General features: G+C 47.2%; 1 pseudogene across 1 annotated transcript in view; it reads right to left on the bottom strand.

The window, feature by feature from the left end:
- Window positions 1-6,973: 6,973 nt before the first annotated feature.
- The window catches only part of LOC306918816 (solute carrier family 12 member 9-like), a 114,668-nt pseudogene continuing 94,141 nt past the window's right edge, over window positions 6,974-27,500 (bottom strand). The window contains exons 11-16 of the transcript XR_013792540.1: window positions 23,970-24,162; window positions 21,950-22,124; window positions 15,173-15,319; window positions 12,486-12,943; window positions 11,036-11,254; window positions 6,974-7,819 (exon numbers count right to left, since the gene is read on the bottom strand). The product of XR_013792540.1 is annotated as a solute carrier family 12 member 9-like (transcript). The remainder of the gene's footprint in view (window positions 7,820-11,035; window positions 11,255-12,485; window positions 12,944-15,172; window positions 15,320-21,949; window positions 22,125-23,969; window positions 24,163-27,500) is intronic.

Below are 27,500 nucleotides of genomic sequence, written 5' to 3'. Positions count from 1 at the left end.
TTGGGATACACGTCGCTCCAATGAACTGCAGCGGCAAATGAGGCATCTATTTCTTATAATATCTATGGTTGCGCCACTCAAAAGTGTAAAGTGATGCCCAACATACAGTAGTAAGTACAGTAGACCAGAACACGACACGTTTGTTTCCATTGTGTTCACAGAGAACACTAGCACCTTTTTAATGAACTTTGCTCACATGGAAAGACAGGGGAAACTAATCTAATAATAATAATAATAATAATAACACTTCATTAGATTGTCGATCATTTACGTTCACAGGAACAGGTTTACAGTACATAAATGCATTTTATTCATAAATGGAAATAACCGATGCCCCAATAAACGTGGAGTGGCATGCGTGGCTTTGGTAAACGTGTGCTACACTAGTTTCAGTCATTAAACAACCCATTTTGGGCGGGAACCCCTTTTGGTGTTAGCATGATGTTATGCTTTAGCTATTGAAAAATAGCAGATCTACAAGCTCGTAGCGCGCCACCGAGTGGCGCGCTACGAGCTTGTAGATCTGCTATTTTTTGAAAAATCGAAGAACGACTGACATAGAAACATAGCTTTTTTCAGAAAACTGTCAGGATGTAGAAGACATTTTGTAGAACCTGATCTCAGGTCAGAATGGGTTAAACAATCTTGGGAGACAACACTGACTTGAAACAGTTTGGGAATCACTGGATTAAGTGGTATAAAAGTCAATTAAATATATATAAATATATAGTATAATATCGTTTTGAATCTTTGTGACAGGGCTCAACATTCTCCCCTTCCTACGCACGCGCGCACACACACACACACACACACACACACACACACACACACACACACACACACACACACACACACACACACGCACGCACGCACGCACGCACGCACACAAGCACACACACACACACACACACACACACACACACACACACACAGGCACATTGGCATTCTGATTGGTCAAGCAACAGTCACTGGGTAAATTCATGATTAATAAGGCAGGTCTGTGTTCTTTAAAATCGTTTTGTTTTTTGCACAAACTTAAGCAATGTTCATGCTGCACATTATTGTATTTGGCAGAACAGAGAATCAAACAAACAGTCCCAGGTCCAACGCAACCACAGGGGGGTCAGGTCAGGGGGGTCAGGTCCAACGGAACCACAGGGGGTCCGGGTCAGGTCCAACGCAACCACAGGGGGGTCAGGTCAGGGGGGTCAGGTCCAACGGAACCACAGGGGGTCCGGGTCAGGTCCAACGGAACCACAGGGGGTCCGGGTCAGGTCCAACGCAACCACAGGGGGGTCAGGTCAGGTCCAACGCAACCACAGGGGGGTCAGGTCAGGGGGGTCAGGTCCAGACTTTTAGAATAAAACCTTTCAAGCCTAGATTAGATATCCCCCTATTATAGTACCAGGGGACCCTAACCCTATTATAGTACGAGGGGACCCTAACCCTATTATAGTACGAGGGGACCCTAACCCTATTATAGTACCAGGGGACCCTAACCCTATTATAGTACCAGGGGACCCTAACCCTATTATAGTACCAGGGGACCCTAACCCTATTATAGTACCAGGGGACCCTAACCCTATTATAGTACGAGGGGACCCTAACCCTATTATAGTACCAGGGGACCCTAACCCTATTATAGTACCAGGGGACCCTAACCCTATTATAGTACGAGGGGACCCTAACCCTATTATAGTACCAGGGGACCCTAACCCTATTATAGTACCAGGGGACCCTAACCCTATTATAGAACGAGGGGACCCTAACCCTATTATAGTACCAGGGGACCCTGAATGCTGCCATTGAACTGGGAATGTGGAGTGATATGAACTTGGAATATGGAGTGATATGAACTGGGAATGTGGAGTGGTGAAATGGGAATCAGACCTGTCCATATATCTCTCTCTCTCTCTCTCTCTCTCATGTCAACTATTGGCCAGTAGTCACTTGAGTGACAGCGAGAGACATGGAGGAGTCGCATGAGTGACGTCACTTGGGCAGCGACGCAGTCGCCTTCAGCAAATGCCTTCAGCACTTCTAAATAAGAAAGCTGCGGAGAACTGTTGCTTTGTGTTCACTCTTTAATGTTTTCTGTTAGTAATCTAATCCACCCTGGCTCTGATGTTGTATTGTTAATAACTTTGTTGTTTGTGTTTGTTTGTTTGTCTTGTTTTGTATTGTAATATATGTATATTGTCATGACTGTTATAAAGATTTGTTAAAAAAAAAAAAAAAAAAAAAAAAGCCTTCAGCACTGCACTTCCGCCTTCATTGGGATACACGTCGCTCCAATGAACTGCAGCGGCAAATGAGGCATCTATTTCTTATAATATCTATGGTTGCGCCACTCAAAAGTGTAAAGTGATGCCCAACATACAGTAGTAAGTACAGTAGACCAGAACACGACACGTTTGTTTCCATTGTGTTCACAGAGAACACTAGCACCTTTTTAATGAACTTTGCTCACATGGAAAGACAGGGGAAACTAATCTAATAATAATAATAATAATAATAACACTTCATTAGATTGTCGATCATTTACGTTCACAGGAACAGGTTTACAGTACATAAATGCATTTTATTCATAAATGGAAATAACCGATGCCCCAATAAACGTGGAGTGGCATGCGTGGCTTTGGTAAACGTGTGCTACACTAGTTTCAGTCATTAAACAACCCATTTTGGGCGGGAACCCCTTTTGGTGTTAGCATGATGTTATGCTTTAGCTATTGAAAAATAGCAGATCTACAAGCTCGTAGCGCGCCACCGAGTGGCGCGCTACGAGCTTGTAGATCTGCTATTTTTTGAAAAATCGAAGAACGACTGACATAGAAACATAGCTTTTTTCAGAAAACTGTCAGGATGTAGAAGACATTTTGTAGAACCTGATCTCAGGTCAGAATGGGTTAAACAATCTTGGGAGACAACACTGACTTGAAACAGTTTGGGAATCACTGGATTAAGTGGTATAAAAGTCAATTAAATATATATAAATATATAGTATAATATCGTTTTGAATCTTTGTGACAGGGCTCAACATTCTCCCCTTCCTACGCACGCGCGCGCACACACACACACACACACACACACACACACACACACACACACACACACACACACACACACACACACACACACACACACACACACACACACGCACACGCACACGCACGCACGCACGCACACGCACACGCACACAAGCACACACACACACACACACACACACACACACACACAGGCACATTGGCATTCTGATTGGTCAAGCAACAGTCACTGGGTAAATTCATGATTAATAAGGCAGGTCTGTGTTCTTTAAAATCGTTTTGTTTTTTGCACAAACTTAAGCAATGTTCATGCTGCACATTATTGTATTTGGCAGAACAGAGAATCAAACAAACAGTCCCAGGTCCAACGCAACCACAGGGGGGTCAGGTCAGGGGGGTCAGGTCCAACGGAACCACAGGGGGTCCGGGTCAGGTCCAACGCAACCACAGGGGGGTCAGGTCAGGGGGGTCAGGTCCAACGGAACCACAGGGGGTCCGGGTCAGGTCCAACGGAACCACAGGGGGTCCTGGTCAGGTCCAACGCAACCACAGGGGGGTCAGGTCAGGTCCAACGCAACCACAGGGGGGTCAGGTCAGGGGGGTCAGGTCCAGACTTTTAGAATAAAACCTTTCAAGCCTAGATTAGATATCCCCCTATTATAGTACCAGGGGACCCTAACCCTATTATAGTACGAGGGGACCCTAACCCTATTATAGTACCAGGGGACCCTAACCCTATTATAGTACCAGGGGACCCTAACCCTATTATAGTACCAGGGGACCCTAACCCTATTATAGTACCAGGGGACCCTAACCCTATTATAGTACCAGGGGACCCTAACCCTATTATAGTACGAGGGGACCCTAACCCTATTATAGTACCAGGGGACCCTAACCCTATTATAGTACCAGGGGACCCTAACCCTATTATAGTACGAGGGGACCCTAACCCTATTATAGTACCAGGGGACCCTAACCCTATTATAGTACCAGGGGACCCTAACCCTATTATAGAACGAGGGGACCCTAACCCTATTATAGTACCAGGGGACCCTGAATGCTGCCATTGAACTGGGAATGTGGAGTGATATGAACTTGGAATATGGAGTGATATGAACTGGGAATGTGGAGTGGTGAAATGGGAATCAGACCTGTCCATATATCTCTCTCTCTCTCTCTCTCTCTCATGTAGTAGCCTGGGCAGCATTCCTTTTCGGGTTCATGAACCGGTCGGGAGCGGATGGTATCGCTACGTCATGTTGTAGTCATTGTTTTGTAGTCATCAGGATGATATCCCTAAGTCATGTTGTAGTCATTGTTTTGTAGTCATCAGGATGATATCGCTACGTCATGTTGTAGTCATTGTTTTGTAGTCATCAGGATGGTATCGCTACGTCATGTTGTAGTCATTGTTTTGTAGTCATCAGGATGATATCGCTACGTCATGTTGTAGTCATTGTTTTGTAGTCATCAGGATGATTCGCTACGTCATGTTGTAGTCATTGTTTTGTAGTCATCAGGATGATATCGCTACGTCATGTTGTAGTCATTGTTTTGTAGTCATCAGGATGATATCGCTACGTCATGTTGTAGTCATTGTTTTGTAGTCATCAGGATGATATCCCTACGTCATGTTGTAGTCATTGTTTTGTAGTCATCAGGATGATATCGCTACGTCATGTTGTAGTCATTGTTTTGTAGTCATCAGGATGGTATCGCTACGTCATGTTGTAGTCATTGTTTTGTAGTCATCAGGATGATATCGCTACGTCATGTTGTAGTCATTGTTTTGTAGTCATCAGGATGATATCGCTACATCATGTTGTAGTCATTGTTTTGTAGTCATCAGGATGATATCGCTACGTCATGTTGTAGTTATTGTTTTGTAGTCATCAGGATGATATCCCTACGTCATGTTGTAGTCATTGTTTTGTAGTCATCAGGATGATATCGCTACGTCATGTTGTAGTCATTGTTTTGTAGTCATGAGGATGATATCGCTACGTCATGTTGTAGTCATTGTTTTGTAGTCATCAGGATGATATCGCTACGTCATGTTGTAGTCATTGTTTTGTAGTCATCAGGATGGTATCGCTACGTCATGTTGTAGTCATTGTTTTGTAGTCATCAGGATGATATCGCTACGTCATGTTGTAGTCATTGTTTTGTAGTCATCAGGATGGTATCGCTACGTCATGTTGTAGTCATTGTTTTGTAGTCATCAGGATGGTATCGCTACATCATGTTGTAGTCATTGTTTTGTAGTCATCAGGATGATATCGCTACGTCATGTTGTAGTCATTGTTTTGTAGTCATCAGGATGATATCCCTACGTCATGTTGTAGTCATTGTTTTGTAGTCATCAGGATGATATCGCTACGTCATGTTGTAGTCATTGTTTTGTAGTCATCAGGATGATATCCCTACGTCATGTTGTAGTCATTGTTTTGTAGTCATCAGGATGATATCGCTACGTCATGTTGTAGTCATTGTTTTGTAGTCATCAGGATGATTCGCTACGTCATGTTGTAGTCATTGTTTTGTAGTCATCAGGATGATATCGCTACATCATGTTGTAGTCATTGTTTTGTAGTCATCAGGATGATATCGCTACGTCATGTTGTAGTTATTGTTTTGTAGTCATCAGGATGATATCCCTACGTCATGTTGTAGTCATTGTTTTGTAGTCATCAGGATGATATCGCTACGTCATGTTGTAGTCATTGTTTTGTAGTCATCAGGATGATATCGCTACGTCATGTTGTAGTCATTGTTTTGTAGTCATCAGGATGGTATCGCTACGTCATGTTGTAGTCATTGTTTTGTAGTCATCAGGATGATATCGCTACGTCATGTTGTAGTCATTGTTTTGTAGTCATCAGGATGGTATCGCTACGTCATGTTGTAGTCATTGTTTTGTAGTCATCAGGATGGTATCGCTACATCATGTTGTAGTCATTGTTTTGTAGTCGTCAGGCAGGAACAATCAATCAGAACTTCCTTTTCCCTCAAACTGATTTTTCTCAAAAAAAGAAACAATGACTACAACATGACGTAGCGATATCATCCTGATGACTACAAAACAATGACTACAGCCATGACATAGCGATATCATCCGCTCCAGACCGGTTCACACAGCGATTTTGGAACAGAGACCAGGCTTTCCTCCGAGGTGTAAAGCCTGGTCAGGCCAGGTTACTCATGTAGGGGTGAGAACGATAGCAGCGGTCAGGCCAGGTCAGTCATTGTGGAGCTGGGGGGTGAAGTTTCCCCCATAGTAACATTAGGTAAACATTGTAATCTTAATAATAATAATAATAAAACAATAATAAAAATCACACTTGAGTGAAGTGAGGGGTGCCTTTGGGGGGGGGGGCACCCACTACATCATAGTAAAAAGTCCATAGACTTGGCTGCCCCGTGACGTCACTAGGGACACACAGACCCAGGATGAAAAAATAATAATGATAACAATAATCTTCATCATCTGGGGGGGGGGGGGGGCTCATACGTAGGGGTGGGCAAAAAAGAATCGATGATATATCGTGATTTTTTAAGCCACGATATCAATATTGAATCGCCAAGTTCAGAATCTTTTTTGTTTTCTTTCTATATTTATGTATTTATTATTTCTGTCTTCATGCCAGAAGGACTGAGTGACGCTATAGGATTGAACCTTTTTCATGGCCTAAATTGTTTAGAATTGTTTTATAATAATATATATAATAATATAATAATGTAGTAAAATACAAGCTAAAATACAAGAAACTTGGGAAGGGAACAAATCTCAAACAAATAATCTCAAATATCGAAACACAATAAGAATCGCAATATATAAATGGAATCGGCGCCCTGGGTATCGATATCGTGACGAATGGGGAGGTAAGTGAATCCCCCCCCCCCCATCCTATACTCATACGGGGGGGGGGGGGGGGGGGGCAGCACATTTTTTTATTTTAGTTTTAGTCGTAGTCTCTTGAATAGTTTTCACTTACTTTTAGTCACATTTTAGTCACCTGGAATGTTTTAGTGTTAGTCTAGTTTTAGTCGACTAAATGTCATAAGATTTTAGTCGACTAAATCTAAAGTTGATTTAGGCGACTAAAATGTATTTTGGCGGTGCCTTGATGTCCGTCGTAATGAATGATTTTACACTTGCTGCCTATGGGCTATGGAACTATCCCATTGAGACAAAGCGGGGTGCTATATGGACTATAGTTCCAAACATTGGAACTATCCCATTGAGACAAAGCGGGGTGCTATATGGACTATAGTTCCAAACATTGGAACTATCCCATTGAGATAGAATGAGCACTTCCGCATTCCATTGTTACAATGGGAGTCAACGCTATAGTGTCGCCACTCTCTCACTAGATTACTCTGCTCAGAGGTTGGTGGTGATGATGTCAGAGGTCAGAGGTCGGTGGTGATGACGGGCGTGACCCCATGTATGAGCAGCGTGGGTCCCAGGTCTCGCGTCAGCAGGTCGGAGGTCAGAGGTCGGTGGTGATGACGGGCGTGACCCCGTGTATGAGCAGCGTGGGTCCCAGGTCGCGCGTCAGCAGGTCCAGCTGGCGCAGGTAGGAGGCGTAGCGCCGCGTGTCGGCGGGCGGCCGCGGCAGGTACAGGAAGCGCACGGCGGGCGGCGGGAACGCCTGCTCCAGGATCAGACGGTTGACCGCCGACAGGTACTCGTCAGAGAGGCGCGTGGCGTTGCTGGGGAAGCTGTTGACGTAGTCGTCCTCGTCCTCCTCCTCCCCCTCCTCCTCCCCCTAGGGGGCGGCACAGTTAGTATTATTATTATTAGTGATCGGAATTGTTCTGTCAGATTATAGTCGTCATGATTCTTTGCATGTTGATAGATGTTCATGCATTAAAGGAGCATTCAGTGATTGGAGTGATTTGGAGAACCACCCAGTCCGCCCCGGTAACAAAATGTGCACATGCACGCTCTACAGTGGGGGGAAGTGCAACAGGCCAACAGCATGTGCACCCCACTCGATCATGATTGGAGGAAGGCCCCTCTCATCCTGATTGGATGAAGGCTTTGCCACCCGCCACCAAAACTGAAACTAGGGTTTTTTGACCCCAGGGGCTCACTGGGGACAGGGAGGAACTCCTTATATGGTCAGCACACTCTGTAGTAGGGAGGATTATCCAAAAAAAAAGAAAAAATAAGTGATATTTAGATTAAGTCAAATCACTGAATATACCTTTAACCCATTTAGACCTGTCGATTATTTTATGAAAAACCCCATGTTTCTGTCAGTGGTTCTCAAACTTGTTCATGTCAAGGAACCCCAGAATTATCTGTATTTGGCCGCCGACTCCCATCTCAAAATATGTTGTTCCAGGGACCGTGCAAAATATGTTGTTCCAGGGACCCCCATCTCAAAATATGTTGTTCCAGGGACCCTGCACTGAGCAAAACGCATGGAATACGGATGTGTATATTACAGGAAACTCCCGTTGAACTTTCCAACATACTCCGGTAAACTCCCGAATTGTACCATCACACCTGTATATTACCGTATATTAACTGTATATGTACCATCACACCTGTATATCACCGTATATTAACTGTATATGCTGCTAAACTTGAGGTTTACGGGCAAATCTATAATCTAATCTATCCCATAATTGACCGTTGACTATAATATTCAAAGGTTTGCGCCACATTTTCGCGATTTAAAAAAAATAGCAGACCCACAAGCTCGTAGCGCGGCACTCGGTGCCGCGCTATCATGCTATTTTAGCATGATAACAAGTATAAAATGTATACAAAAAAATGCCAGTAATTTCTTTTTTTTTTTAGATATTTTTTTGCGGCTTACGCCTTTTATTGGTTTTTGAAGGGACAGACAGTAGGCTGACAGGAAACGGGAGAGAGATGGGGGAAGACATGCAGTAAAGGCCGTGTCGGGCTCGGGAGTCGAACCCGCGGCACACTGCGACTGGATTACCAATCGGGTGCCCAGACGGTTACGCCACCGCCTGGGCAGTAATTTCTTGGTATATTTCTGTTATTTGTCATATCTGCCACCCTGCGCACTTTTTCATTACGGAGCCAAAAAGGCAAACAGAAATGTAAATTCTATTCATCATAACGTTCCAATTTCTAATGGCAAAAATCATCAATCAAATCGTTGATCGCAATTATTTGTTTTGACAATTATGCGTCAACTTAAAGCTGCTATAAGCAATAATATGTCAACATTTTAATGACCTTTTTATTTTTTTGGTATTCAGACAGCCAGCAATGGGTAGAACGCTCCCAAAAATAATGTAGTCTCTGTGACACATCTAGGGGCCGCAATCTGCATTCAAAGATGTTCCTAGAAGCTTTGTCATTGGTCGAAAAAAACCCGTCGCAATGACTAACCAATCAGGAAGCAACCAGGCAAATCGACCAATGACAAAGCTTCTAGGAAGATCTTTGAATGCAGATTGTGGCCCCTAGATGTGTCACAGAGACATTTATTTTGGGAGCGTTCTACCCATTACTGGTTGTCATTAAAATGTTGACATATTATTGCTTATAGCAGCTTTAAATGTGCATAACATTCCCTAATCATTCCCTTCAAAATAGGAGCTCTGGGGTGCCGGAAAGACATGGCCGCTTTTACTCTGAACCCGGAAGTGGAGCCTCCTCGCCACTTCCGTTTCGTCTTTACAGTCGCGCACATGTATCCAAATATAAGTAGAAATCATCTAAGCATATATAGCTTGTTGTTTAGCAGGAAAGGAAATTAAAAAAATAATAATAATAAAATAAGATATAAGATATTTTAAAATATATTTCCGTGAACGGAAGTGGCAGCTTCCTTACTCGGGTGTCGGGAGGTGCATGTAGTAGCCTGGCTAACAAGCCAGACCGAATCAGCCGTTGGCAAAAAAAAAATTGCCTGCCGGCGGATTACGGTCTGGAGAGGCTCAATTGTACACCCATTTCCTACACCAGAGAACTGGTGTGGCCAATCGGGACACGGTATGCAATATGGGCGGGCTTTGGTACAGTGACGTTCAATGCTTGAGACCTTTGACTTGACAGTAGCTCTGACCAATTGCGTCAAAGAGAAAATGTTTGAACCCGCCCCCCCGGGAAACAAGATCCATACACAGCATCTCCAGACTCAAATACCACACGACAGTTTGAGTCTGGCTTATTAGCCAGGCTAGAGAATCACACCTGTGTGAACTGAGCGGTGCAACTATGCATGTAGGTCCAGACTCTATATGTAGCATTCGCAGATTGTGGAATAGTTGTCTGGCTATGCCAGAACTACTCTGGAGAGGGAAGTCATGGAGCTCTCTGGTGGAGCTGTTTGCCCCCGTGACCCGACTACGGATAAGCGGTTGAAGATGGATAATGGGGACGGCCTTATAGTATACAGTACAACCCATTTAGACCTGACGTCGAAATTAAAAAAAATTGTTCTAAATCATTTAGTAAATCATGACAATTTTCTGAAAAGCCTCATGTTTCTGTATCAGTGGTGCTCGATATTTCATGTCAAGGACCCCAAAAATGATATGGAATATGCCTCCGCCCCCCCATCTGAAAATACGTTGTTCCAGGAACCCCTCAGAAGCAAAGATTTGAGTTAAAAAACGTTCGCTTTGAAAGAATCAAAGATTTGAGACACATTTTCAAGATTTTTCAAAAATAGCAGACCTACAAGTTCACAGCGCGGCACTCGCTGTGAGCTTGTAGATCTGCTATTCCTCAATAGCTAAAGTATAACATAATGCCTAAAACCTCATGTTTCTATGTCAGTGGTTCTCAATATTTCATGTCAAAGACCCCAAAAATGTCATGAAATTGGCCGCCGACCCCCATCTGCACATTTTCAGGATTTTTGAAAAATAGCAGACCTACAAGCTCGCAGCGCGGCACTCGGTGCCGCGCTGCGAGCTTGTAGATCTGCTATTTTTCAATAGCTAAAGTATAACATACGGGGTTCCCGCCCAGACAGGGATATATATACCTGCTCATAGATCTTCTTCTTCTTGGCCTCCTCGGCCACCTTGCTGCCTTGGCGCTGCCAGTGGAGCGCCACCTGCTGGTCCCAGGGCACGGTGTAGATGTTGGCCTTGATACGGAGCTCCTTCAGCAGGAGGCCCAGCTTGTCCTCCGAGCCGCGCAGGCTCCGCCCCTCCTCCACGCACAGGTACAGGCGGATGCGCGCCTTGCGCCAGTCACGCACCTAGGGAGGGGTACGCAGGGAGGGACGAGACCGTAAGCCAGGGGGTCCCACACTTCATGTCAAGGAACCCCGCCCTAACCAAGATGACACGCATTAGCCCGCGGACCCCCCCATTAGGAAATATATGCCAGGGACCCCCCATAAGATAAGAACTTTCAACTATTTTCATTCCAAGCAAGGACCCCCCCCCCCCCCCAGTTTGACATGCATTAGTAATGGCATTTCTATCTCTGGGACCCCCAATTTATATTGTAAAATCAATGTTAATGTAACTCTGAGAGTGTACAAATTTGTACACAAATGTGTACACTTACAGACCCATAATGGTCCATTTGGTTCCAAACTATCATTTAGCTGGGGACCCCCTGGAACTCCCTCACAACACGTCGCGCTGCAACGCATTGTGAGCTTGTAGATCGGCTATTTTCAGCAAGTGTAAAATCTGCAGCCATTACGACAGCATCAAGGTCCGCCAAAACACATTTTAGTCGACTAAATCAACTGTAGATTTAGTCGACAAAAATCTTATGATATTTAGCCGACTAAAAGTAGACTAACACTAAGACATTCCAGGTGACTAAAATGGGACTAAAACTAAATGAAAACCAGTATAGAGATCCAGTATAAGTCATTTTACACTTGGTTGCATGCTGAAAATAGCCGACCTACAAGCTCACAACGCGTCTTGTGAGCTTGTAGATTGGCTATTTTCAGCAGGTGTGAAAACATCGAGGCCCCCCATACATTTTAGTCAACTAAATCAACTGTAGATTTAGTCGACTAAAATCTTATGACATTTAGCCGACTACAACTAGACTAAACGGGGAGCGATAAACGCACCTATAGTTCATTTTCAATGATTTTTGCTCGGAGAAGTCGCGGTGCAACGGAAGTTCCAGACCCACAGGAACGCACCCAGGGTGCCGGCCCGATTCCGGCGAGCGGCCCCGCGTCCGAAACGGTTGAGAAATGACAGAGTTACCGTGTGGGGGTCCCTCTACTGTACCCTCTACTGTACTGTACTGTTACACCCAAAATCACCATATATACAGTTAATATGTGCGTGTGTGTTTGTGTGTGTGTTAGGTTGCGCACAGGTGGTGAAAAACAACCATGCTGTTTTCATGCTCAGACGCACCCAGCCAGCCACACACATAGCTCCGTAAGGGAGTGGTTGCACCACTACAAAATAAAAAAAATGGCTGTCAAAAGCCGTGCGTTCCCTCCCTACCATGTTGAGGATGCAGGCCAGCTGCAGCAGGAACAGCGAGCAGGTGTCCACGTAGCTGCAGCTGTCGGGCCGCAGCAGGTTGACGGGCCACACGTCCACGTAGACGCACGCCGCGCCCCCCGCCCCCGAGAGCGCCTTGGCACGCTCGAAGCCGCAGAAGTAGCGCGCCAGCGCCACGTTCTTCAGCATCTTGACGGCGTCGGCGATCACCGCCACGTACTCCTGCGGCGCCAGGCACTTGTCGTCCTTGGCGGCGCGCACGGCCGGGAAGTGGAACAGAGGCTGTGTGGGCGTGGCCTCAGGGTCCCCCGGGGGGGAGGAGGAGGAGGGGTGGGACGGGTCCCACCAGTGCGGGGTGGCGTGCGTGGCCGGCGAGCACAGAGACGGGTCCAGCAGCGTGTCCTCGGGGCTGCAGTCGTCGTAGAAGCCCAGGACCAGGGTGTTGGGGCGCATCCCGCCTGGAGACGGACGGGGGGAAGACGTTTAACTCATTTAATATAAGGAACCATAACCCTAACCCAGGACCAGGGTGTTGGGGCGCATCCCGCCTGGAGACGTTTAACTCATTTAATATAAGGAACCATAACCCTAACCCAGGACCAGGGTGTTGGGGCGCATCCCGCCTGGAGACGGACGGGGGGAAGACGTTTAACTCATTTAATATAAGGAACCATAACCCTAAACCTAACCCGCCTGGAGACGGACGGGGGGAAGACGTTTAACTCATTTAATATAAGGAACCATAACCCTAAACCTAACCCGCCTGGAGACGGACGGGGGGGAAGACGTTTAACTCATTTAATATAAGGAACCATAACCCTAACCCAGGACCAGGGTGTTGGGGCGCATCCCGCCTGGAGACGTTTAACTCATTTAATATAAGGAACCATAACCCTAACCCAGGACCAGGGTGTTGGGGCGCATCCCGCCTGGAGACGGACGGGGGGAAGACGTTTAACTCATTTAATATAAGGAACCATAACCCTAAACCTAACCCGCCTGGAGACGGACGGGGGGAAGACGTTTAACTCATTTAATATGAGACCTGATTCTACTGAATGTCTTCGAAATCATGACAGTTTTCTGAAAAAACTAGTTTGTGCTGAACCTTTTTCATGTCAAAGACCCCCAGAATTATCTGTATTAGGCGGCCGACCCCCATCTGAGATGTTGTTCCAATTTCACAAAATATTGGTCAAAACATGGCAGTACGAGGTCTGTGGACTCCAATTACCATTGATTTCTCAGAGCGCAGGGCCCTCGCACGCTGAAGGCTGCAGGAGATCAGATCCTGTCCACTGTAGGTTGTCTTAACTAACAACACGCTGAAGGCTGCAGGAGATCAGATCCTGTCCACCGTAGGTTCGCTTAACTAACAACACGCTGAAGGCTGCAGGAGATCAGATCCTGTCCACCGTAGGTTCTCTTAACTAACAACACGTCGCTTTGAGTTTAGCGCTTAACATTGGGCCATGCAGAAGAGAGGCAAGACTTTACTCTCATCATCATGTCTATTCCACTTAACACTCCCATCGCCCAGGAGGACGAAGTACTGTCCTTTCTATTAGTAACGCCCATCGCCCAGGACGAAGTACTGTCCTTTCTATTAGTAACGCCCGACGCCCAGGACGAAGTACTGTCCTTTCTATTAGTAACGCCCGACGCCCAGGACGAAGTACTGTCCTTTCTATTAGTAACGCCCGACGCCCAGGACGAAGTACTTTGTCCTTTCTATTAGTAACGCCCGACGCCCAGGACGAAGTACTGTCCTTTCTATTAGTAACGCCCGACGCCCAGGACGAAGTACTGTCCTTTCTATTAGTAACGCCCGACGCCCAGGACGAAGTACTGTCCTTTCTATTAGTAACGCCCGACGCCCAGGACGAAGTACTGTCCTTTCTATTAGTAACGCCCGACGCCCAGGACGAAGTACTTTGTCCTTTCTATTAGTAACGCCCGACGCCCAGGACGAAGTATTGTCCAAAAGACGAAGTTTATTGATATGAGAACGGATCGCATGGCTCTATAGCCCAGGCGCGCCTGCTGGGCTCTCCTCGGTGACGCGCAAGAGTGAGACGTCATCGGAAAACTCCCTCCTCTGTTTAGCTGATGAAAACGAAAATCTTAAAACGTTCATAACTCGCGATCTAAATCATCCCGTCTTTTTATGAAAAAATATCCTGTGTTAGACGGCGCTCCACGGTCGCTAGTCTCGATAGATTTATTCTTGTCTCCGGTGGTGTGGTGTGTGGTGTGGTGTGGCTATTGTTAGCTGCTACACACACATCAACAACTTCTGCCGGTCCGTCCGGAAAAGGGGTCCGTGTTTATAAATCGAATGGGCGCTATAATGTAATGGATTAAATAACCCCGGGCAATTAAAGTGTTAACCCATTCTGGGCGGTAACCCCTTTTGGTATTTTAAGCATTATGTTATACTTTAGCTATTGAAAAATAGCTAAAGTCTAGCAAATCTACAAATCTCGTAGCTTGTAAAATAAAGTCATTACGACGGCAAAATCAGTCATTACTAAAATCTTGTGATATTTAGTCGACTAAAACTAGACAAACACTATAAAGTATAAACATTCCAGATGACTAAAATGTGACTAAGACTAAATGAAAACTATTGAAGAGACTATGACTAAAAACCAAAATCCAAATGTGCTGTCAGAATGCATACTGACCCAGTCCGGAGATGAAGAGCAGGTGTTGGACTCCGTGGCGCACCGAGTCCGCCAGCGTCAGGTTGACGAAGGCCTTGATGTTCAGGTGGTCGACCAGAGAAAGCCACGAGTCGTACTGGGACTGGAGCGGGTCGGACGGCAACGTGTCTGGAGGGACAGGTAGGGAAGGAGCTCCTTAATGTTTTATTGATAACGAGCACCATATCGATCTCTGTTTGACAAGCTCAAAATGTGTCGCATTGCGACGCGTTTTGAGCTTGTAGATCGGCTATTTTTGCAACGACAGTAATATGCACTGTGGCCCCTCTGGTGTGAGTGTGGACATTTATTGGCCCTCGCCATCGTCACTGTTGCACCACCCCTGCTCTATAGAGTGCCGAAGTCCTGACGTCACTCCCCTCGATTACCAGCACTCATGTTATCCGTTAGGATTCTTGTTTTGGCTGGCCTTCTTCATGTTGATGTAATGATGATGTATATTGTGCACCCGGACCGTTTAGTGCAGCGCACCCATGTCCCCTTTATAAGTGACACAGAAACATTGTCGTCTAGATCAGGGGTTCTCAACGTTTTTGGCCGGGGACCCCCGGAAATGCTTTGGCAACGTCTCGGGACCCCCGCCCTGCCCCCTCCCAACCCCCAATATAAATTGACTGCTACAATAACCTTAATAATTGACAATACACCATAAATAAATACTGAAACCAGATATAATCATTAGGAAGGTGTATGCATGTACTATGTGTACCATGTAAACTCTTACTTTTCGATTTTCCATCCATTCAGTTGGGAACCCCCCCCCCCCCCCCCCCCTTTTTTTTTTAGCGAGACCTATCGAGCATTTTCTATTATTGTGTTTGTGTGGACGAGAGACGGCAATACATTCTGAACAGGATATTTGACTGTTTTACTGTTTCAAATATAGTACTTTTCTAAGAGACGGAAGGAAATTGACCTTTTTACTTTTGGAAAATAACATCGGATAAACTAACTGTCCTTGACATGAAAATGCTTGAGAACCACTACTCTAAAAGAACATTGGAGAATGATGTTTGACAGACTTATTTTCTGACTTTTTCGGATTTTCCGACTTGATCTGGCCTGTTAACATTTTCATAGACCTGGTTGCTTGTTTCTCTCTCAGTCACGAAATGTGGCAACCCTGGTCAAAGCCGTGTATGTTGTGATCATATTGTTATACATGGATGGTGGTTTAGCTTAGCACACAACAGCTAACATGATGCAGCAGGCTGCTGCCTGGATATGGAGTATGGACTTATGGCTCCATCGCTGCCTCTTTCTTTTCTAGTAAGTAGAACTTTTTGTTGGCGTTGCTGTTTACCGTCCATCTCACAGACTACACAGGGAGTCAGGGACGAGTGCACTGACTCCGTACAGTCGCACTGCTCTGCCTCCTCTCTCACGGTCGCACACCGATGCGCGCACACACACACACACACACAGGAGTTCAACAAACCATGTTCTTCTGGCTGTCCCTCGTACTAACCTAGTTACCCGGGGTGACCGGGCTTTTGCCGCTCGGGCACCCAGACTGTGGAACGCACTGCCAGTGCACATTAGGGTAGCACCATCCGTCCCGCTATTTAAGTCACGCCTGAAAACCCACCGTGTTTTTTAACTATTTAATAGCCAATTGTACATACATCCTTGTTGTTGTTTTGTGTGCCATTATCATTTTGTTATTGTGTGTTTCTTGCTGTGTTAATCTTGCTCTGTGCAGCACTTTGGAACTATGTTTTGAAAAGCGCTATACAAATAAAGTTCAGATCATATCATATCATATCATGTGCAACCCAGATTAGGCACAAACAAGGGAGTAAATTAATTTCGCTCCTATGCCACCAAAATGTGGAACGCCCTACCAACAGTCATTAAGCCTTGACTCCTTCAAAACCGCTCTCAAAGGGCACCTACGGACGGCTGCAATTCGAAACTGGCCCCCGTAAAATCTGAATCCCCCCCACCCCTTTTCCCCCTCACTGTATATGTGTTTTTTTCCCCCCACTTTTTACCTCCTTTATGATGATTTCCTGTTTCTGGCTTTATAGAAGTGTATATTTGTACTCTAAATGTGATGAATTGAACATGGTGGACCAATTACAATTGTAAACCAGTGTAATGCTTTATGGTGTCGTCCACTCACAGTTAACAGTCTTTGTATTGAGATGTGCTTGAAATGTACTGAAATTATCAGACGAGTAGGGATGGAGCTGGTTATTCTTATATCCATAATGAGCGCCTTATCGACCCAGACTATCCAGCTTTGTCTAATATTTGGGGAAATATGTGAGACAACAAATTCTGAACAGAACCAGTATCTTTGATGTCATTGGGCGGGCCGATGACATCACATTTAATTGGGCGGGCCAATGACATCACATTTAATTGGGCGGGCCAATGACATCACATTTAATTGGGCGGGCCGATGACATCACATTTCTGGGGGTCCTTGACATGAAATAATTGGAGAACAACGGATATAATATAGAAACATAGGGTTTTTTTCAGAAAACTGTCAGGATTTAGGAGGCATTATTTTGTAGAATCGTCCTCAGGTCTAAATGGGTTATGTGTACAGAGAGGCGTCTGTCTGTCTGTCTGTCTGTCTGTCTGTCTGTCTGTCTGTCTACACCGTCTAGCCTCAAACACCTACAGAGAGCAAACAAGGTAACAACGCTGTGATTGTCACCACTTGAAAAAGACAACATGTCACCCAGGCCTGCTGGTCCAAGAAGACACGTGTCCTTTAGACCAGGAGACACATGTCCTTTAGACACATGTCCTTTAGACCAGGAGACACATGTCCTTTAGACCAGGAGACACATGTCCTTTAGACACATGTCCTTTAGACCAGGAGACACATGTCCTTTAGACCAGGAGACACATGTCCTTTAGACCAGGAGACACATGTCCTTTAGACACGTGTCCTTTAGACCAGGAGACACATGTCCTTTAGACCAGGAGACACATGTCCTTTAGACCAGGAGACACATGTCCTTTAGACCAGGAGACACGTGTCCTTTAGACCAGGAGACACGTGTCCTTTAGACCAGAAGACCTAGTCTCCACCTAGTTGGACCTGTCCCACCTAGTTGGACCTGTCCCACCTAGTTGGACCTGTCCCACCTAGTTGGACATGTCCCACCTAGTTGGACCTGTCCCACCTAGTTGGACCTGTCCCACCTAGTTGGACCTGTCCCACCTAGTTGGACCTGTCCCACCTAGTTGGACATGTCCCACCTAGTTGGACCTGTCCCACCTAGTTGGACCTGTCCCACCTAGTTGGACATGACCCACCTAGTTGGACATGACCCACCTAGTTGGACCTGTCCCACCTAGTTGGACCTGTCCCACCTAGTTGGACCTGTCTCACCTAGTTGGACATGTCCCACCTAGTTGGACCTGTCCCACCTAGTTGGACCTGTCCCACCTAGTTGGACATGTCCCACCTAGTTGGACATGTCCCACCTAGTTGGACATGTCCCACCTAGTTGGACATGTCCCACCTAGTTGGACCTGTCCCACCTAGTTGGACATGTCCCACCTAGTTGGACATGTCCCACCTAGTTGGACCTGTCCCACCTAGTTGGACATGTCCCACCTAGTTGGACATGTCCCACCTAGTTGGACATGTCCCACCTAGTTGGACATGTCCCACCTAGTTGGACATGTCCCACCTAGTTGGACCTGTCCCACATAGTTGGACCTGTCCCACCTAGTTGGACCTGTCCCACCTAGTTGGACCTGTCCCACCTAGTTGGACCTGTCCCACCTAGTTGGACCTGTCCCACCTAGTTGGACATGTCCCACCTAGTTGGTTGGACCTGTCCCACCTAGTTGGACCTGTCCCACCTAGTTGGACCTGTCCCACCTAGTTGGACATGTCCCACCTAGTTGGACCTGTCCCACCTAGTTGGACATGTCCCACCTAGTTGGACCTGTCCCACCTAGTTGGACCTGTCCCACCTAGTTGGACATGTCCCACCTAGTTGGACATGTCCCACCTAGTTGGACATGTCCCACCTAGTTGGACATGTCCCACCTAGTTGGACCTGTCCCACCTAGTTGGACCTGTCCCACCTAGTTGGACCTGTCCCACCTAGTTGGACCTGTCCCACCTAGTTGGACCTGTCCCACCTAGTTGGACATGACCCACCTAGTTGGACATGACCCACCTAGTTGGACCTGTCCCACCTAGTTGGACCTGTCCCACCTAGTTGGACCTGTCCCACCTAGTTGGACCTGTCCCACCTAGTTGGACATGTCCCACCTAGTTGGACATGTCCCACCTAGTTGGACATGTCCCACCTAGTTGGACCTGTCCCACCTAGTTGGACCTGTCCCACCTAGTTGGACCTGTCCCACCTAGTTGGACCTGTCCCACCTAGTTGGACATGTCCCACCTAGTTGGACATGACCCACCTAGTTGGACCTGTCCCACCTAGTTGGACCTGTCCCACCTAGTTGGACCTGTCCCACCTAGTTGGACATGTCCCACCTAGTTGGACCTGTCCCACCTAGTTGGACCTGTCCCACCTAGTTGGACATGTCCCACCTAGTTGGACCTGTCCCACCTAGTTGGACCTGTCCCACCTAGTTGGACATGTCCCACCTAGTTGGACCTGTCCCACCTAGTTGGACCTGTCCCACCTAGTTGGACATGTCCCACCTAGTTGGACATGTCCCACCTAGTTGGACATGTCCCACCTAGTTGGACATGTCCCACCTAGTTGGACATGACCCACCTAGTTGGACCTGTCCCACCTAGTTGGACCTGTCCCACCTAGTTGGACATGTCCCACCTAGTTGGACATGTCCCACCTAGTTGGACATGTCCCACCTAGTTGGACATGTCCCACCTAGTTGGACATGTTGGACCTGTCCCACCTAGTTGGACCTGTCCCACCTAGTTGGACATGTCCCACCTAGTTGGACATGTCCCACCTAGTTGGACATGTCCCACCTAGTTGGACATGTCCCACCTAGTTGGACATGTCCCACCCAGCACACAGGGACTTACTGAGGTCTCCCAGTTGGACGTGTCTGTCCCACCTAGTTGGACATGTCCCACCTAGTTGGACATGTCCCACCTAGTTGGACATGTCCCACCCAGCACACAGGGACTTACTGAGGTCTCCCAGTTGGACGTGTCTGTCCCAACTAGTTGGACATGTCCCACCTAGTTGGACCTGTCCCACCTAGTTGGACATGTCCCACCTAGTTGGACATGTCCCACCAAGCACACAGAGACTTACTGAGGTCTCCTAGTTGGACGTGTCTGTCCCTCCCAGCACACAGAGACTTACTGAGGTCTCCTAGTTGGACCTGTCTGTCCCTCCCAGCACACAGAGACTTACTGAGGTCTACCAGTTGGACCTGTCTGTCCCTCCCAGCACACAGAGACTTACTGAGGTCTCTTAGTTGGACCTGTCTGTCCCTCCCAGCACACAGAGACTTACTGAGGTCCCCCAGTTGGACCTGTCTGTCCCACACAGAGACTTACTGAGGTCTCCTAGTTGAACCTGTCTGTCCCTCCCAGCACACAGAGACTTACTGAGGTCCCCCAGTTGGACCTGTCTGTCCCACACAGAGACTTACTGAGGTCCCCCAGTTGGACCTGTCTGTCCCTCCCAGCACACAGAGACTTACTGAGGTCCCCCAGTTGGACCTGTCTGTCCCACACAGAGACTTACTGAGGTCCCCCAGTTGGACCTGTCTGTCCCACACAGAGACTTACTGAGGTCTCCCAGCTGGACGTGTCTGTCCCACACAGAGACTTACTGAGGTCTCCCAGCTGGACGTGTCTGTCCCACACAGAGACTTACTGAGGTCTCCCAGCTGGACGTGTCTGTCCCACACAGAGACTTACTGAGGTCTCCCAGCTGGACGTGTCTGTCCCACACAGAGACTTACTGAGGTCTCCCAGTTGGACCTGTCTGTCCCACACAGAGACTTACTGAGGTCTCCCAGCTGGACCCGTCTGTCCCACACCGAGACTTACTGAGGTCTCCCAGTTGGACCTGTCTGTCCCACACAGAGACTTACTGAGGTCTCCCAGCTGGACCTGTCTGTCCCACACAGAGACTTACTGAGGTCTCCCAGCTGGACCTGTCTGTCCCTCCCAGCACACAGAGACTTACTGAGGTCTCCCAGCTGGACGTGTCTGTCCCACACAGAGACTTACTGAGGTCTCCCAGTTGGACGTGTCTGTCCCACACAGAGACTTACTGAGGTCTCCCAGCTGGACCTGTCTGTCCCACACAGAGACTTACTGAGGTCTCCCAGTTGGACGTGTCTGTCCCACACAGAGACTTACTGAGGTCTCCCAGTTGGACGTGTCTGTCCCACACAGAGACTTACTGAGGTCTCCCAGTTGGACCTGTCTGTCCCACACAGAGACTTACTGAGGTCTCCCAGCTGGACGTGTCTGTCCCACACAGAGACTTACTGAGGTCTCCCAGTTGGACCTGTCTGTCCCACACAGAGACTTACTGAGGTCTCCCAGCTGGACGTGTCTGTCCCACACAGAGACTTACTGAGGTCTCCCAGTTGGACCTGTCTGTCCCACACAGAGACTTACTGAGGTCTCCCAGCTGGACGTGTCTGTCCCACACAGAGACTTACTGAGGTCTCCCAGTTGGACCTGTCTGTCCCACACAGAGACTTACTGAGGTCTCCCAGTTGGACGTGTCTGTCCCACACAGAGACTTACTGAGGTCTCCCAGCTGGACGTGTCTGTCCCACACAGAGACTTACTGAGGTCTCCCAGCTGGACGTGTCCCAGGACGTAGAGGCCGCTCTTCTTGATGTCGTTGATGAAGGTGACCAGGCCCACGCTGCTGCGCGGGTTGGACACCATCAGGAGGACCTGCGGCCTCCAGAACTTCACGTGGTCCTTCCTCACGTCGAGCATCAGAAGGTACTTACGCACCTGTTTGGCGAGAGAGGAACGACAAGAGGGCAAAATGTTTAACCCATTTTGGGGCCGGAAGGAACCGCTTTATGGTGTTTTATAAAGCATTACGTTAAACTTAGCTATTGAAAAAAATAGCTAAAGTGGACCCAGTGGACGGTGCTCTGACCAGCACACTGCACTGACCAGCACACTGCACTGACCAGCACACTGCTCTGACCAGCACACTGCACTGACCAGCACACTGCACTGACCAGCACACTGCTCTGACCAGCACACTGCACTGACCAGCACACTGCACTGACCAGCACACTGCACTGACCAGCACACTGCACTGACCAGCACACTGCACTGACCAGCACACTGCACTGACCAGCACACTGCACTGACCAGCACACTGCTCTGACCAGCACACTGCACTGACCAGCACACTGCACTGACCAGCACACTGCACTGACCAGCACACTGCACTGACCAGCACACTGCACTGACCAGCACACTGCACTGACCAGCACACTGCACTGACCACCACACTGCACTGACCAGCACACTGCACTGACCAGCACACTGCACTGACCAGCACACTGCACTGACCAGCACACTGCACTGACCACCACACTGCACTGACCAGCACACTGCACTGACCAGCACACTGCTCTGACCAGCACACTGCTCTGACCAGCACAGGATTTAGAAATGCCTTGAAAATCACCATCGCCATTGGACTGAAGCCCCATGAAGTGACCACCTAAAGGTACCACCATCCCCTCTGGCTTTAACCCTAAAGGTACCACCATCCCCTCTGGCTTTAACCCTAAAGGTACCACCATCCCCTCTGGCTTTAACCCTAAAGGTACCACCATCCCCTCTGGCTTTAACCCTAAAAGTACCACCATCCCCTCTGGCTTTAACCCTAAAGGTACCACCATCCCCTCTGGCTTTAACCCTAAAGGTACCACCATCCCCTCTGGCTTTAACCCTGAAGGTACCACCATGGCTTTAACCCTAAAGGTACCACCATCCCCTCTGGCTTTAACCCTGAAGGTACCACCATCCCCTCTGGCTTTAACCCTGAAGGTACCACCATCCCCTCTGGCTTTCTAATCTATCCCACTCTACTCTCTCTAGCAGCTGCTATCTGCACTTGTTCTTCTTGGCCTCAAAGTCACCCAGTTGGCATCGGTCCACAGCAGCAACTGGCGGAATGCGCGCGCACGCACGCACGCACGCGCGCACGCACGCACGCGCGCACGCACGCACGCACGCACGCACGCACGCACGCACGCACGCACGCAGTCCATCTCTCTAGACTTTGTTAGCGTAATTGTTTAATCCAACTACAGGCTACACACCCTACTGTCTGGAGGGGGGGGGGGGGGGGGGGGGGGGGGTGATGGGATGATGGAGTTGAGGAGAAAAGAGGAGGAGAAGTGAAGGAGGGAAGGGAAGAGGAGAAGGAAGAAGACTAGGGGAATGGAATGGATGAGTAAGAGGAGGAAGTTCAATAAGTTAAGTGGATGTAATAATACTCTGGCTCCTGACGAGCTTCTGGACCCCCCCCCCCCCCCCCAACCCCCCTTAACCACCCCCCCCCCCCCCCCCCAGTCCTGGCAACGCATTGCCTTGGCAACAGGCCATCCTGGCAACGGTCCTCGATAGCAACAGGCTCGCAAAACAGAGTGTGTGAGAGAGAGAGAGAGACAGAGAGAGACAGAGAGAGAGAGAGAGAGAGAGAATAGAGGGAGATGGGAGGGAGAGATAGATATGTCAAGGTGAGTGTGTGTGTGTGTGTGTGTGTGTGTGTGTGTGCGCGTGTGTGCGCGCACGTGCGTGCACGTGCGTGCGCGCGTGTGTGTACAGTACCTGGTGGAAGATGAGCGCCTGGCTGATGTACCCCCAGCTGGACGTGGGGCTCAGGTAGTGGATGACCAGCAGCAGTAACAACATGAAGGCGATGCTGGCCGAGGCGTAGATGGCGTTGATGAGGAACATCATGACGGCACAGCCCACGATGCCCAGCACGCACGTGTGCCACGTGAAGTAACGGAAGGTGGGCCTGGGGGAGGGGGGGGTATGGGAGGGGGAGACGGGAGACATTACTTTTTAACCCATTCTGACCTGAGATCAGATTCTAAAAATGTCTTCTACATCCTGACAGTTTTCCGAAAAAGCTGTGTTTCTATGTCAGTCGTTCTTCGATTTTTCAAAAATAGCAGATCTACAAGCTCATAGCGCGCCACCGAGTGGCGCGCTATGAGCTTGTAGATCAGCTATTTTTCAATAGCTAAAGCATAACATAATGTAACACCAAAAGGGGTTAACCCATTTAGACCCGATGACGATTCTACAAATGTCTTCTAAATTGTAAGAGTTTTATGAAAAACCTGTGCTTCTATGTCAGTGGTGCTCAAACGTTTTTCATGTCGAGGACCCCCAGAATTATCTGTATTTCTCCACGGACCCCCCCCTCCCCACCCCCCCATCTCAAAATATGTTGATCCAGGTACAAGCTCATACAAGCTCGTAGCGCGGCACTCAGTGCCGCGCTACGAGCTTGTAGATCTGCTATTTTTCAATAGCTAAAGTATAACGTGATGCTATAAACACCATTCTAGGGGTTCCCGTCTAGAATGGGTTGACCCGTTTAGACCCCAAGACCCAGATTCTACAAGTGCCTTCTAGAATCAGCCGTTCTCAAACCGTTCAAATATAACAGACTTGTACAAGCTTGTATATATATATATATATATATATATATATATATCTGCCAGATATTGATTAGCCAACGCTAACAAAATAAATCGATTGATTGTGACAGATCAGAGCTTCCCTTTTTTTTCTTCTTCATTATCCTCTTGTGACTCCAACACCTCACTTCAGTTTTTTCAGAAGATTTTCTTCTTTTTTTTCTTTCACTCTGACAGCAGACTAAACAGCATTACAAAAAACACTCGGCTTTCAACCAAGGCACACATTATACTTGCGTGTAAGTTGTAAACTTAACTGCTGTTCCGCGCTACACCATTGATTGATTGATTGAAAATTGTAGAATTGTAGAATTACAGTACATTTCAAGCACAAACTCAATACAAAGGCTGTTAACTGTGAGTGGACGACTCAATTAAGCATTACACTTGTTTACAACAGGGTCCACCATGTTCAATTCATCAATTCATCAATTCTCTCTCTCCCAAAGTTGCCCACCAGGGGTGGGCAACTTTGACGATGGCGAGGGCCAATATATTTCCACATTCACTCCAGAGGGGCCACAGTGCATCTTACTGTCTTAGAAAAAATAGCCGATCTACAAGCTTGTAGATCGGCTATTTTTTCTAAGACAGTAAGATATTTGTCTCCACCAGGCCGAAGGCATGGGGAGAGAGTATGTTTTGCACTCCGTCCGTGTGTGTGTCCGTCCTTCCTTCCGTCCTTCCGTCCTTCCGTCCGTCTGTGAACAGCTAATCTCCGGCACCGTTAACCCGGTCGATGCCAAACTTTGCACACACACTCCCTGGATGCCAACGATGAACCTCTGCCCCACATTTTCCAGAACGGCCTGTTATAGCGCCACCATGAGGCAGCTTTTCACATTTTTACCTCAAACTGCACCGATCTGCGTGAAATGTTGCATGCACACTCCCCAGAGGCCGAGGACAAACCTTTGACCTGCATTTTCCGCATCTGCCTTTTATAGCGCCACCAGGAGGCCGACTTTTGTAAAACAAATTTTTTGATATTACTCCTCCAGATTCTGTTCAAAAATCTCACAAATCGTTACACAGTATCTCTATGGTCATGTGCTCAAGTTGGATCTGTCCCATATTTCATATTCCATCCTAATTGGTTATAATTGGCTTTCACAGTTTGCAAGATTGCCCCGTTTTGAACAAAAGCCTCAAATCATGAACGCAGCATGCAATTTACGTGAAATCTTTCACACATTTTCTTACTAGGCTGAGGAATATATCCCACCCTTTTCACATTGGCCTGTTATAGCGCCACCAACAGGTTGATTTTTGCAAAACACATTTTTGGAACAAAATGCCTCAAATCATCCAATTGCCATCAAAGGCGTATGAAGAAATGGCAAACGGTACACATGATCTCTGTAGTCATGTGATCAAGACGAGTCTGTTGGATTTCTCAGATTGTACACTGATTGGCTAAGATTGCCTTCCAAAGTTTTCAGGAGTGGCCCGTTTTGTACAAAATGCTGCACATGTCCTGCTCATCCAGAATTCTATCCTTAGAGATGCTATGAGTGATCTGGCTCTGCATTTCCTCAACAAAATGAAGAAAATTGTTGCAAAAACAAATAAAAAAAAACATCCTCCTAAACATTTTGCCAAACATCACACACACTCCTATCCTCCTGGTGGAGACCTGTGCCCGGAAGGGCACTTTTTCTAGTTTTTGCTATATTTGAATTGAAAACCTGAATATTTTTTTGCTATTTTTTTAATTGGAATCCTGAAAAGTTACCTTTTTATTGAATTTCAAATGCATTTACCGGTAGTTATAGTTATGTTAACTTTATGAAAAGACAATAACATTTTAATACTATAGTCATTAAAGGGGAAAACCACCCATTTTCAACATTGTACTACTGTATGTCATTAATATACCAGAGCTGTTGTGTGGAAATAATACAAAAGTTCACCCATTCTGTGTTTCCTAGAACTGTAATTATGAAAAAAAATCATTAACATGGTGAAACACATCTTGACACCTTAGAAGCCCGGAACTATTGAATCCATTCCATCCAGGGTGCCCATCATTTGTAGCGCACGGACCACTTTTACCGGCGCACCGGAAACTGGTGTGCATGTCTGTGTAGCAGTTAACAATAGCCACACCAGAGTCGAGTCGATCGACAACAACGGGAGGTAATAATAAATCTATCGCGACTAGCGACTGGACCGCTGAGCGCCGTCTAACACAGGATCTTTTCTCAGAATTAGACGGGATGATTTAGATCGGGAGTTATGATCGTTTTAAGATTTTCGTTTTCGTCAGATAAACAGGCAGGGGAGATTTTCGATGACGTGTCACTTTTTGACACGTCATCGGATCGGGCAACAAGCGCTCCAAGGCTCTAGAGCGATGCGAACGGTTTTGTTTTCATCAATCTCCGTGTTGGGCACTTGAACGTGACCTTGAACTTGGACGGAGAACTCCGACTTGGACACTTAAGGTGTTCATTATTTTTTTCAGAACTCTAGTTCTAGGAAAAACAGAATGGGGGGACTTTTTTATTATTTCCACACAACAGCTCTAAGGTATATTAATGACATAGTAAAATGTTGAAAATGAGTGGAATGCCCCTTTAAGTACTAGTCATTTAATACTAGTCATGAAGTAATTAAAGCGGGGTTGGAATTGTAACAGCTGAAA

Source organism: Electrona antarctica (genome assembly GCF_951216825.1).
Source record: "Electrona antarctica genome assembly, contig: scaffold_279, whole genome shotgun sequence".
Classification (NCBI taxonomy): domain Eukaryota; kingdom Metazoa; phylum Chordata; class Actinopteri; order Myctophiformes; family Myctophidae; genus Electrona; species Electrona antarctica.
The sequence above is the reverse complement of the archived record's forward strand: the minus strand, read 5'-3'. Positions and strand labels throughout refer to the sequence as shown.